The following is an 11,122-nucleotide window of genomic DNA, read 5'->3' as shown; positions in this document are numbered from 1 at the left end:
CACCACACACTCCGACAAATATATGTACCTGCAGAGTGAGCCTCAGCCCAGGGACCCGTCCCCCCATTGGACCGTGAGACCGCCCATCAAGGACACCAGTAAGACCCGCCTCCCTGCGTCTCCTCCAGCCCTAGCTCGGAGGACGTCTCTCCGCAGGCCGTCTGCTGGTGCAAACCGACGAGCCCCCCCCCCCACCCCCCCCCCGCCCTGCAGAGGGTCTTCTGCGGTGGGTTTTGATCTGAGAGGCCGTGTGTCAACACAGCAAACTCATTAAAATGGAGCCGGACAGACGGACGGACGGCGGTACACACGGCAGGGAGACTTCCTGCTGCTCCCACAAGTAGGACTCGGAAACGAGAGGGAGAGCAGGGGGGAGAGAGAGGGGAGGGAGGGAGAGAGGGGGGGAGGGAGGGAGAGAATGTGAGGAGGATTGATGAAGACGAGGACCGGGGAGGGGGGGAACATTCCTCTGTGTCTGCCGGGGTTTTCGGTTCTGAGGCAGAAACTCATCAGTGTATGGGTCAGAACTGGTGACCCCCCCCCCCGCCCAGTCCCCCAACCTGGCTCCCTGCACACACACACACACACACACACACACACACACACACACACACACACACACACACACACATGCACACACACACGCAAGTGTGCACACATACGCACGTGGCTGCACACACGCGCTGCCATGCACACACAGACACACACACACACACACACACACACACACACACACTGCTGCCCTTCACACCCCTCCCAGACTGAGTGCTCTCCTTCTGAGGGGGGGGGGGGGGGGGGGCCCGCCGTGTGCCGACCTTAAAAAAGATGATTTGTGCTCCGAGCGAGGGAGTGCTGGGGCTCAGCATCCCTGGACCGTTACTCAGGTTCCACTTCACAGAGGCCCAGCGTGGGAGGGAGGCTGCTGGTTCTACAATAGACGCTACATCCCTCGCCACCCCCACAGAGTCTGTCTGCCTGCAGAGTCTACCTCCTGGCTGTCTGTCCACAGTCTACCTCCTGTCTGTCTGTCTGCCTGCAGAGTCTACCTCCTGTCTGTCTGTCTGTCCACAGTCTACCTCCTGTCTGTCTGTCTGCCTGCAGAGTCTACCTCCTGTCTCTCTGTCTGTCTGTCTGCAGAGTCTACCTCCTGTCTGTCTGTCTGCCTGCAGAGTCTACCTCCTGTCTGTCTGTCTGCCTGCAGAGTCTACCTCCCTGCTATCTGTCCACAGTCTACCTCCTGTCTGTCTGTCTGTCTGCAGAGTCTACCTCCTGTCTGTCTGCAGCATCCACCTTCTGCCGGTGGAGGACCTCCATCAGGTGACCCGTACCCCTACCGGCCCCGCCGCTGGCTGATTAATCAGGGCTCTGCTGAAGCTACACTGGGATGGAGGGATAACAGGATGGATCTTGCAACCCGAGAACTCATAGCTGTACTACTACGTACAGTTTGTACTCGTAGTACTACTACACACTGTTTGTACTTACAGCTGTACTACTACACACTGTTTGTACTTACAGATGTACTACTACACACTGTTTGTACTCATAGCTGTACTTGTTTGTACTCATAGTACTACTACACAGTTTGTACTCATAGCTGTATTACTACATACTGTTTGTACTTACAGCTGTACTACTACATACTGTTTGTACTCACAGCTGTACTACCACACACTGTTTGTACTTACAGCTGTACTACTACACACTGTTTGTACTTACAGCTGTACTACTACACGCTGTTTGTACTCATAGCTGTACTACTACATACTGTTTGTACTCACAGCTGTACTATTACATACTGTTTGTACTCATAGCTGTACTATTACATACTGTTTGTAGCGGACTATGGCGGCAGCATTCTAGACACTGGGCCAATATCAACGGTGAGTCCGTAGACACCAAACGATCAGGAGAAAGGGTTGAAAACCAGGTTGGTAACGTTCCTAACCGCTCCTAACCGCTCCTAACCGCTCCTCGGAGAGGAGGGGGGGTGATGATGTACCACCCTCCCAGAGACTCTTGATTTGTACCCCTGAGCGTTGTGTTCAACAACGGAAAAACCAAACAATGCTGGCAGCTAGACACTTCCCCCCCCAGAGAGAGAGAGAGAGAGAGAGAGAGAGAGAGAGAGAGAGAGAGAGAGAGAGAGAGAGAGAGAGGGAGAGAGGGAGAGAGAGGGAGAGAGAGAGAGAGAGACAGACAGACAGACAGACAGACAGACAGACAGACAAGAGAGAGAGAGAGAGAGAGAGAGAGAGAGACAGAGACACAGACAGACAGACAGACAGAGAGAGAGAGAGAGAGAGAGAGAGAGAGAGACAGAGAGAGAGAGAGAGAGAGAGAGAGAGAGAGAGAGAGAGAGACATGGTAGGAGAATGAGGAGGGGGGAGAACGACAGGAAGGGAACGGGAGGAAAAGGAGAGAGATAATGATGAAATACCCACTGAAACAGAAAGGGCGGGAGGGAGGGGGAGAGAGAGACATTGGGGAGGGGGAGGGAGGGAGAAAGTGAGAGCCAGGCTACAGGGTCCAGCCGAAACACATCTGCTAGCAGTTAAAGCGCTGCCGGGGTATGTGAGGCACTCTGAACACAACGACCCCCTCCTCCCCCCGCCCGGCGTCACGCCACAGGACAATGGCCGCCCTGTGGTCCCCGGTGCCCACCTGACCCAGATCAATCAGCCCCCATCCGGCACATAATCTCTCCCCTCCATCGCAACAGCTGATCAACCCATCGATGGTTCTGTTATCTGGTCCGACTGGCCGCTGGTTCTAAACGTCCTCCATGTTCCCAGCCTCATTACACATAACCTTACTTCTTTGTTCAAACTATTTCTCTCCCTGCCTCCATTTCAGCAGATCGCCCCCCCCCCCCCCCTCCCCTCCCTGGTTCTGGGCTGCGTTCCAGGGCCTTGGAGGGCGGGCCCAGACCCAAGCCAAAGCCAGGGGAGCGGGTAGATCCCCTGCCCCGGTGTCCACTCCCTCGCTGGGGCCGGTTTCGGGGCTAATAGTTTGGAGAGCCAAACGGTTGACTGACGCCCTGTGAGGAATGTGTGAGCAGCCATCTTGGAGGAGGGGTTAAGTCCTCGGCTCTGAGTCCATGTTGACAATAGACGACCAAATAAAGAGCAGGAAACCCAGCAGGGCTGTCTTTGTTTTACTTCTTAATAAATCTATCTTAGCTGAGGCACCGACCACTCAGTTTTTTTGGTGGAGAACAGACTCTTCGCTGTGAGAGCAGAACGCAGCCTCTAATGCAATCCCTTCACTTGCTTCAGCCGAAACACACTTGGCCTGTGGATAATTAACATTTCTTCCATTGTGATTTGACCGCAGGAACACAGGCTGCTTGGCGGAGGGTAATTTTAAATTTGTGCTGAAGAAAGGGTGATTAGCGGACTGCGGGGGGGCAGTGCTCCAGCTGGGGGTGTTGATTAATGGCTTTCAGATAACGAGTAACAGCCAGACACAGTGTAATTATTTCTGACTGCTGATATTTGGAGGAAAGAGTAAGATTTGCTCGCGAATTCTGGTTTGAGGAGACGAAACATTCTGAATTCTCTCTTTCGTATGGTCCTTTTAGTAAACTCTACAATATACAAGGATACATTTTAGATAAAGCACTGATTTGAAGGAAGCTATAGTGAGTAGATTATAATGTAGAATGAGCTGCTTGTAATTACACACACACCAAATTTGGTGTGTGTGTGTGTGTGTGTGTGTGTCAGTAATGATAAGCCCGGTGCATCTGTTGGACTAAAACAGGTTCCCTTTAAAGTCGAGCCAAGTTAAGAGATCACACGACACGGCCATAAAACACACACACACACACACACACACACACACTCCCCCCACAACATACACACATAAACACACACACACACCCAGCCACCAACACACACACACACACACACACACACACACACACACACACACACACACACACAAACACAAACTCCCCAACACAAACACACCCCCCCAGACCCCCAGACCACCAGGACGATGAGCTTCAGTAGGCAGGACGATCCAGAGGACACAGCGTCCCCCACTCAGTCCCCCTCCTCTCAGCCCTCCTCCTCCTCCTCCTCTCAGCCCTCCCCCTCCTCCTCTCAGCCCTCCTCCTCCTCCTCTCAGCCCTCCTCCTCCACCTCCTCCTCCTCTCAGCCCTCCTCCTCCACCTCCTCCTCCTCTCAGCCCTCCTCCTCCTCCTCTCAGCCCTCCTCTCAGCCCTCCTCCACCTCCTCCTCTCATCCCTCCTCCTCCTCCTCTCAGCCCTCCTCCTCCTCCTCCTCCTCTCAGCTCTCCTCCTCCTCCTCTCAGCCCTCCTCCACCTCCTCTCAGCCCTCCTCCTCCTCCTCCTCCTCCTCTCAGCCCTCCTCCTCCTCGTCTCAGCCCTCCTCCACCTCCTCTCAGCCCTCCTCCACCTCCTCTTCTCAGCCCTCCCCCTCCACCTCCTCCACCTGAGGGTATTTATAGACACCACTGAATGGGAGAAGGCGGAGCGGATGGAGCATCGACAGCTATATCTCCGCCAGCACTACGGTGACACCGTCAGGAAGGTGACACCGTCAGGTTACTCCGTCAGCACCGTGGTGAAACCGTCAGGTGACTCCGTCAGGTGACTCCGTCAGGTGCCTTCGTCAGGGCGGTGACACCGTCAGCTCAGTGACAGCCAGAGGGAGGGTGGGGCTCTCTGTGAGATGGATCCCTACTCTAAGAGACCCACCGTGGGATCTGATCTTTTGGGGCGTTTTAGGATCTATCTCCACGATCTGAGCATCACTGAACTAAGATCATCACGGATCACCAACTACATCACCAACTACGTCACTGATCAACTACATCACCAACTACGTCACTGATCACCAACTACATCACCAACTACGTCACTGATCAACTACATCACCAACTACGTCACTGATCACCAACTACATCACCAACTACGTTACTAATCAACTACATCACCAACTACGTCACAGATCAACTACATCACCAACTACGTCACTGATCACCAACTACATCACCAACTACATCACCAACTACGTCACAGATCAACTACATCACCAACTAGGTTACTGATCAACTACATCACCAACTACATCACTGATCAACTACATCACCAACTACATCACCAACTACGTTACTGATCAACTACATCACCAACTACGTCACTGATCAACTACATCACCAACTACGTTACTGATCAACTACATCACCAACTACTTCACTGATCAACTACATCACCAACTACGTTACTGATCAACTACATCACCAACTCCGTTACTGATCAACTAGATCACCAACTAAGTCACTGATCAACTACATCGCCAACTAAGTTACTGATCAACTACATCAAAGATAATTTCAAGCTACAATAGTTTATAGTCTTCGAGGTTGTCACAGGAAGGGAAATAGATATGCGTGTGTGTCTGTGTGTGTATTTATGTGTGTGTGTTTGTTTATGCGTGTGTGCGTCTGTGTGTATTAATGTGTGTGTGTGTGTGTGTGTGTGTGTGTTTATGTGTGTGTATTAATATGTGTATTAATGTGTGTGTGTGTGTGTGTGTGTGTGTGTATTAATGTGTATATGTGTGTGTGTGTGTGTGTGTGTGTGTGTGTGTGTGTGTGTGTGTGTGTGTGAGAGGCAGCTCTCTGCTCTCTCAGGGCTCATATCTCCAGGCTGTTCCTCGCCTCAGCAGACCGCGGTCCTCCTGGTCATATCAGAGCTCACCTCTCATCACACCGCCGCACCACACACCACACATACACCTACACCTACAGCATCACACCCACACCCAGACACACACACACACAATCAAATACATGTTCGCACACATATACACAGATACACAGATACATACACACAAACATTCTCGCTGGCACACACACACACACACACACACACACACACACACCAAACATTCACGCATACTCATATACGGTAGAGACACAGGTAAAGAAATGTACAAGACAGCACATGAATGCAGAAACCACGACAGGCCCTCACACTGGAAACAGAGCGTTAAACCAGTCTGCTCTCCAGACCGCTGCTGGGAGCCCTGTTCCTGGAGATGCTCCTCAGACCAGGGGCCCGGGGCCCGCCCCACAGACGCTCCTCAGACCAGGGGCCCGGGGCCCCCCCCCCCACAGCGGGCCAGAGGCCATATATCATCCGGACAATCGGCTGGAGAGGACAAATACCTTTCCAATGCCTGGCCGTCCATTAGCCGTTCAACAGCCTGTGCTCTGTCTTCCCCTGTCATAGCCGCTCATTAGACAGCCCAGGAATCCAGTAAACACACACAATGGACAGCGCTCTGCTAGGACAGCGCTCTGCTAGGACAACGCTCTGCTAGGACAACGCTCTGCTAGGACAACGCTAGGACAGCGCTCTGCTAGGACAGCACTCTGCTAGGACAACGCTCTGCTAGGACAACGCTCTGCTAGGACAACGCTCTGCTAGGACAACGCTAGGACAGCGCTCTGCTAGGACAACGCTCTGCTAGGACAGCGCTCTGCTAGGACAACGCTAGGACAACGCTCTGCTAGGACAACGCTAGGACAGCGCTCTGCTAGGACAACGCTAGGACAGCGCTCTGCTAGGACAATGCTAGGACAGCGCTCTGCTAGGACAACGCTAGGACAACGCTCTGTTAGGACAGCGCTCTGCTAGGACAACGCTAGGACAACGCTCTGCTAGGACAGCGCTCTGCTAGGACAACGCTCTGCTAGGACAACGCTAGGACAGTGCTCTGCTAGGACAGCGCTCTGCTAGGACAACGCTAGGACAACGCTCTGTTAGGACAGCGCTCTGCTAGGACAACGCTAGGACAACGCTAGGACAATGCTAGGACAACGCTCTGCTAGGACAACGCTAGGACAGTGCTCTGCTAGGACAGCGCTCTGCTAGGACAGCGCTCTGCTAGGACAACGCTAGGACAGCGCTCTGCTAGGACAACGCTAGGACAACGCTAGGACAACACTCTGCTAGGACAGCGCTCTGCTAGGACAACACTCTGCTAGGACAACGCTAGGACAGCGCTCTGCTAGGACAACGCTAGGACAGCACTCTGCTAGGACAACGCTAGGACAACGCTCTGCTAGGACAACGCTCTGCTAGGACAGCGCTCTGCTAGGACAACGCTAGGACAGCGTTCTGCTAGGACAACGCTAGGACAGCGCTCTGCTAGGACAACGCTCTGCTAGGACAGCGCTCTGCTAGGACAACGCTAGGACAGCGCTCTGCTAGGACAACGCTCTGCTAGGACAGCGCTCTGCTAGGACAACGCTAGGACAGCGCTCTGCTAGGACAACGCTAGGACAGCACTCTGCTAGGACAACGCTCTGCTAGGACAGCGCTCTGCTAGGACAACGCTCTGCTAGGACAACGCTAGGACAACACTAGGACAGAGCTCTGCTAGGACAGCGCTCTGCTAGGACAACGCTAGGACAACACTAGGACAGCGCTCTGCTAGGACAGCGCTCTGCTAGGACAGCGCTCTGCTAGGACAGCGCTCTGCTAGGACAACGCTAGGACAACACTAGGACAACGCTCTGCTAGGACAGTGCTCTGCTAGGACAGTGCTCTGCTAGGACAGCGCTCTGCTAGGACAGCGCTCTGCTAGGACAGTGCTCTGCTAGGACAGCCTCGGAGGTCAATGGAGAGAGACGAACGGTCCTGTCATAACAGCCTTGGCTGTAACTCCACCAAGAGAGTCAAACGTTTCACCACTAAACACCGCGGCCCTCAAGTAGAGAGCGAGGGGACCTAAGAGCTCAGCCCTGAAATTAGCACACCGGTGTTTGTCATCTAGAGTGTTGTGTGGTGCAGGTCAACAGACACAGCTGTTACACAGCTGTCTGAGGCCACGACCCAGCACCTGGTCCGGGTGTGTGTGTGTGTGTGTGTGTGTGTGTGTGTGTGTGTGTGTGTGTGTGTGTGTGTGTGTGTGTGTGTGTGTGTGTTTACATAACTTAGTTAGTTCCTGTTTGTATCCATGTGTTTCTGTGTCCCTCTGACAGGATTCTCAGTTTCTTCAGGTCTTTGAACAGATAACCTCACACTTGGGGGAGCGAGGTGGCGGTCTGGATGTCGTCAGTCACTCTCATGAGGCTATACGCCCTCAAAGGAAACAGACCTTCTAACCAGATGCAGTCACTACGTCATCCACAGGGATGTTTGTGTGTGTGTGTGTGTGTGTGTGTGTGTGTGTGTGTGTGTGTGTGTGTATGCGTGTTTGTCAGTTGTTGATTGGTCAGACATGACATTAACTTTGTGTGAACACACACACACACATACACACACACACACACACACACACACACACACACACACACACACACACACACACACACACACACACACTTAGCTTGTATTACACATTAACACCCCTCCTCCCATCCCACTGCAGCTGTCTATTATAATTTTGATTTGTCAAAAAAACTCATTTCTGTTACAACTGCTTTTTTTTTTTTTTTTTTTCTTTTTAAACTGGTCAAAGTTAAGTTAGAGTCAACATGTAACATCTTGAAATGACACCACGTCACAGGCATGTAAACATGTAGGAGTAAACCTTCTCTCCTTTGGGTTTCCATCATGATATCACCGAGCAGCTATGCAGTCATGGGGCTACTGACTCAGTAGGCTCGGTGGGTCTGTGATCAGGTAAGTTAAGGGTCTGAATTAATTCCACGTTGACGATTAAATGATTGGGTTTAACTGATCTTAATAAACCGAACCCATCGGTAATAACTCCGTACCATCAGCTCAGCAAACGGACGGACGGATCCAGATGTGAGGTTCAGGCGGACTAGTTTAGGTTCGGCCGGGGAGCCCAGAAGACCAGACCTACTGAACGCGATCAGTGATTTTCACCAGCATTCCTTCAACGAATAACCATCCAAAGGTCCGTTTATACCTAAAGTGACGTCAAACCAAACTTACCTCCGCGGTGGAGAGCGCCAGGGCGAGCAGCACGAGGGCAGCGGCGCTCCGGAACATCTGGACGGAGGAGAAGGTTCGGTCAGAGACACCAAAGTTCATTACGTTAAACTGCGTGGAAAACCAACATTAAAGATACCCGAGGAACACGGCCAAATAAAGCGTGAGGTATCCCCCGGACCCGGAGCTGGTTCCTTACCATGTTGAGAGCGGTGGAGGGTGGTGTTTCTGGGCTGAGGAGAGGTGGTGTTGGTGTGGTGGAGGTCTGAGGTGCTGAGGAATGCCTGCTCGTCGCTTCTCCCCCTCCGCTCTGACGTGGCCAATGAGAAGGTCTGTAGCGGAAGGGACGGCTCCACCTCGAGTAGGAGGAACCGGAGGAGGAACCGGAGGAGGTGAGCTAGAGGATCGGGCTTTCTCCGTGTGCGATGAGGCTGAAGCGAGTCCTTAATGAGCTCCGCTCTCTCTGCAGAACTACAGAGCTGTGTTCCTCACTGACTCCGCTCACTGATTACAGAGTCGAGCCTCCGAGTTTGTATTGTAACAGAACCAACTGAATATAGGCATATATAAATATATAAATAAATAAATATATATATATATATTCCAATGAAGTTATAACGTGTATTCGATTGATTTACTCTCTCACATATATGTCTGTCACATTTTGCGACGTGTAAGGTTTATAAACCCCATCTCTGTTTGTATGTATGTCTCAATTCAATTCAATTCAATTCAATTCAATTCAACAGCTTTATTGGCATGATGAATATACATTTGCATTGCCAAAGCAGGTAAACAATAAAAAGGTCAAAGTATAAAACGTCTCTCTCTCTCTCTGTTTCCATGTGTCTATGCTTTATGCATTATAACACCCTTCAGTGTGTGTGTGTGTGTGTCTTACCTCAGGGTAATTACACCTGATTAGCAGCAGGCTGACTGTCCTTGCTGCCTTGCAGCCAGTGCGCGCGCACACACACACACACACACACACACACACACACACACACACACACACACCACACACACACACACACACACACACACACAGACACACACACACACACATACACACCTTGAATTCTGAATAAAACCCAGGAAAGAAGCTCCTACTGTAAAGGCATTATTTATGGATGAATCCATACGGCCTCAAAGGAAATCTACCTTTTAAGTAGATGCAGCGACTACATCCTCCAGGGCTTGGTGCGTGTGTGTGTGTGCGCGTTTGTGTGTGTGTAAGAGTGTGTGTCTGTGCACGTGTGTGTGTGCACGCATGTGTGTTAGCTTTTGTGTATGTGTGTGTCTTTTTGTGTTTTGTGTGTGTGAGTGTTTGCATTGTTTGCGTTTGTGTGTGCGTGTGTTTGCATTCGTGTTTTTGTGTGCATTTGTGTGTGTGTGTGTGTGTGTGTGTGTGAGAGGGATTCTTATTCTGTCCGCGTTACTCTTTTGGTGTAAATAAACCCCTTTAGTCATGCAGTAGCTTGTAGGATACAGAGCCCCCCTCTCCAATACACCGCGTGGTGATTACCTATATAGGTGCATATGCGCTAACTCAGACAAATAAAGAAATCTTCAATCAATTCTTCACCAGTCGCCTGACCTTCTCTCTGCTCTGCCTGGTGCTGGATAGAAGGGAGGAAGAGCCCCATCTATTAGAGTACCCCACAAAACACAGCAGGGTGGTGGGGGTGATGGGGGCCAGCTGGTACTATTGCCTCACATTCACCCATTAATGCACACTTTCACACACTGACGGCTGTGTCACCCATGTAAGACGACAGCCAGCTCATCAGGAGCAGTTAGGGTGAGGTGCCCTGCTCAGGGACACCTCGACACTCACACTGCTAGGAGGAGACAGGCATCGAACTACTGTAGCAACCCTCTGGTTACCAGCCGACCCGCTCTACCTCCTCTACATCACCCAGTTCACAGCCACTCAGAGTGGATACGACTCTGTTGAGTTGTTCATGCTGAAGTCTCTGCCCGCTGACTGGGCGGGAGGGGGAGGGGCCGGACTCTACACATCGAGACTTTAATGAATCTGCTTGAAATGCAAATTGTGTTTTACAGCGCCACTGAATTTTCATTTGTCTTCTGTTTGCTAAAGCTTTGGTGCAGGCACTTTTACACACACACACACACACACACACACACACACACGTGCACGTGCGCACACATGCACGC

At 51.7% G+C, this 11,122-nt stretch overlaps 1 protein-coding gene across 1 annotated transcript in view; it reads right to left on the bottom strand.

Annotated features, from left to right (window-relative positions):
- LOC311358670 (follistatin-related protein 1-like) overlaps positions 1-9,256 on the bottom strand; it is an 18,152-nt gene extending 8,896 nt beyond the window's left edge. The window contains exons 1-2 of the mRNA XM_084478781.1: positions 9,141-9,256; positions 8,761-9,001 (exon numbers count right to left, since the gene is read on the bottom strand). The gene's annotated coding sequence lies outside the window, so the exon portion shown is untranslated. The remainder of the gene's footprint in view (positions 1-8,760; positions 9,002-9,140) is intronic.
- Between the last annotated feature and the right edge of the window lie 1,866 nt (positions 9,257-11,122).

The sequence above is a fragment of the Micromesistius poutassou genome (assembly GCF_964030765.1).
Source record: "Micromesistius poutassou genome assembly, chromosome: 14".
Classification (NCBI taxonomy): Eukaryota; Metazoa; Chordata; class Actinopteri; order Gadiformes; family Gadidae; genus Micromesistius; species Micromesistius poutassou.
Note: the sequence above shows the minus strand (reverse complement) of the source record. Positions and strands in the feature narration are given on the sequence as shown.